Genomic DNA, 3287 nt, shown 5'->3' with positions numbered 1-3287 from the left:
GTACAGGTCAGCCGTTGACTTTTTGATATGCGGTGGGACATGTGTATATGCATGCGTGCGTGTGTGTGCGTGTGTCGGTGTGGGCAATCGAATGACTTGTATTGGACAATGCAATTCAGATGTCGACTACCCACTCTTTTCGGATGATTCGAAGGAAAAAAGTATTTTCTTCACGTTTTTCTCCTTCTCTCTCTCTCTCTCTCTTTCTCTCTCTCTCTCTCTCTCTCTTTCTCTCTCTCTCTCTTTCTCTTCCCTCCTTCTCTCATTGTGTGACATTGGGGAAAAGAGACAAAGGCTATCAATGAACTTTTCCTGTTTTGTTTCGATCCTATGGTCAATTTTATATACTTTATTCTACCATCGTCTTATTCATATGATAACGTGATATAATGACCAGCTATTTGTGCAGGGGGATTTCTTCAAATTTATATTTAATCCTTGTTGGTTTAAAGCCTTCCTTTCAGAAAACACAACACCGAAAATTGAAATTTTATTCAACTGCCACTACAATGGAAAAACATTCGTATTTGGACAAAGCTTCTCAGCTGCAGATAAATGTAATACGTGTAGTTGCAAGACCAAAGGAAGCATCTCGTGTACCAAAAAATCTTGCTCTTCCTCAAAAGATAAAGGTAATATTAAAAGATGTTTTTGAAATAAGATACTCTGAACTATATTTTAAATATTATACTCCACGTTTTATAAAAAAAAAGAAAAGAAAATTGCATACGTCTAAATAAGAATATATTATATTTTTAAAGCGTGAACTATATAAAATAGTTGCAAATAGCGTCGTGTTATTAATAGTGTTATTAATCCTGCGTTACATTCTTTGTCAAATTCTTTACAAGTTACGATTTGATTATTAGGATGTGAATGAGGTAAACAATCTCGAAAAACAAATTGGAATTGAAACTTTAGCGAATGAAATTTGATCTAATGAATATAGACTCAGGACTTCTGAGATTAACTCTCTCTATAAATGGTAGACGATTTGACAGAATTATTAGAGCATCGAATAGATTGCTTTGCAGTAATAGTTCCGGGTCTGTGTACTTTGAATTCAAATCCTAACAAAGTTAACTTTGCCTTTCGAGATCAATAAATAAAGTACCAGCACTGGGTTCGATTCTTCTCTTTCTCGCTTTCTATCTTTCTGACTTTCATCTTCTTTCTCTCTCTCTCTCTCTCTCTCTCTCTCTCTCTCTCTCTCTCTCTCTCTCTCTCTCTCTCTCTCTCTCCGGAATGAAATCGGCTTTGGTAAGACTTGCAGGGTTATGGTTTCCATCAAGTCTAAAAATGCCCATGAGATGCCGAATGTCATGACGAAGTCCTTACGAATACATAAAAGAGTTGAAGGCCCAAGCAAAGCAGAGCGAGTAGATATCACAATCCAATATAAGAGTTCATAGTGAACATTCTTAGTCTACTTATAAGAATATGGTGAAATGATCAAATTTTGTTGGGCTCTGGTTTCATCTTCCATGATGTTAGGCTTCAACCTTGTTAAAACTCTCAAACATGAGATACTGGCAATTGAAACTGATCCACAATGTGTTAACCTTCATGATAAACCACAAGCATCTAAGTATCTGTTTGAAGTTAAATATTAAGCGTTATGAACCAATGAGAATAACCTACTAGAAATAACAGCCAAATCATCCCTACCCCAAAAGAAAATAAACGCAATGAACAGTATAATCTGCGCCTCGCATCATATTATCCATTTATATGTTGTGTAACTCTCGTTATAAACTTTAAAACCCAAAGCTAAAGTAAATTTATTTTTCTCGTCGAAATTTTCTTCGATTTTAGATTTCTAGTCTTATATATTTTTGGTGACAAGCATATGAAAGTGTGACGAGTTGACCAAATCTTCTGTGTGTGCGTGTGCGTGTGTGTGTGTGTGTGTGTGTGTGTGTGTGTGTGTGTGTAAGTGTGTGATTATGCGTGTGTGTGTGTATGTGACATGGTATCTTCAAATTCATCTCGTGTTCGTACAAACCTTATCTTTCAGTAACTACAACACCGACGACTAGCAGCACACTCAATGTGTGCCGCTACCGTGGAAAATCGTACAAAACTGAGGAAACGTTTTTAGCTGAAGATAAATGCAATCATTGCACTTGCAAGAATGATGGGAATGTAGTTTGTACGAGAAAGTCGTGCTCTAACGCTACTGATGAAGGTAATACTAAATGGTGTTTTTCAATCAGGATGCAATGAATTAGAGTTTTAAATTGATCACCATTTAATTTTTAAAATGTAAAATCCAAAATGATTATTTACGAAAGACGAAAGCGTGGCCGATTCAAAGTGTTGGAGGTTGTTGTTAATAGTTTACATCACTTTTGAGATGTTGGGTGTGCAATAGGACGAGGATTGAACATTATATCTTCTTTTCAAAGGCTGAGATGTATTCCTGTTCGGTGTTTGGCGACGATAAATGGATAACTGTAGGGATCGTTGTTTCGGAGTAATAGATCGGATATTGTCAATGCCAGTGGCATTGATTTAAACAGACCAGAGTGCAGTCGCACATAGCGTAGTATAAGCAAAGTTATGAAGTCAGGACTAGAATGGATTTCATTATTGCGTATAATGCAAAGTATGTATATTTAACTGTTAAGCAGAAATACTGCATTATTAAAACATTATAGTGCGTTAATGGATTATAATTTCTGTTCTTGTTCTGCAACAGAAAGCAGTTAATCATATGGATAGAAAGTAAATATCTTTTCATAGTTTATAAATCTGGATGAGTGGGCGGGGTGTATTCAAACATACTTTAAAATCGTGAAAAGCTTTTCTTTTCAGCAACACAAAAAAATTCCACAAAATGTTACTACCAAGGACAAATATACTTAATTGGGCAGGCATTTATAGCTATAAATAGCTGTAATCGGTGCAGCTGCAAGACATCTGGTAAAGTAGAATGTTCCGAAAAGAAATGTCCTTCTTCCACGACTCCAGGTAAGACTAAAATAAGATATACTGAACTTGATCAGCATTTATTATGAACAGCATATTGTTTACGTCTAAGTTTACTTATTTTTTTCAAAATTTTCAGTAATATAGATCTAACGAGGATTAAGGTTTAACTCCTTAAAAAAATTATGACTATTAATCTGCTTTATTATCATCATCATCATTGTCATAATTATTATTAATATTATTATCTAAATTATTATTATTATTATTATTATTATTATTATTATTATTATTATTATTATTATTATTATTATTATTATTATTATTATTTTATGTTTGACTTTTGTTTTGCATTT

The 3287-nt window shown here is 34.1% G+C and overlaps 1 protein-coding gene across 1 annotated transcript in view; it reads left to right on the top strand.

Annotated features, from left to right (window-relative positions):
- The first annotated feature begins 455 nt into the window (after nt 1–455).
- LOC106879740 (kielin/chordin-like protein) overlaps nt 456–3287 on the top strand; it is a 50240-nt gene continuing 47408 nt past the window's right edge. Inside the window, exons 1-3 of the mRNA XM_052971978.1 lie at nt 456–632; nt 2018–2188; nt 2818–2973. The gene's annotated coding sequence lies outside the window, so the exon portion shown is untranslated. The remainder of the gene's footprint in view (nt 633–2017; nt 2189–2817; nt 2974–3287) is intronic.

This window comes from Octopus bimaculoides, chromosome 11 (assembly GCF_001194135.2).
Source record: "Octopus bimaculoides isolate UCB-OBI-ISO-001 chromosome 11, ASM119413v2, whole genome shotgun sequence".
In the NCBI taxonomy this organism is placed as follows: Eukaryota; Metazoa; Mollusca; class Cephalopoda; order Octopoda; family Octopodidae; genus Octopus; species Octopus bimaculoides.
The sequence above is the reverse complement of the archived record's forward strand: the minus strand, read 5'-3'. Positions and strand labels throughout refer to the sequence as shown.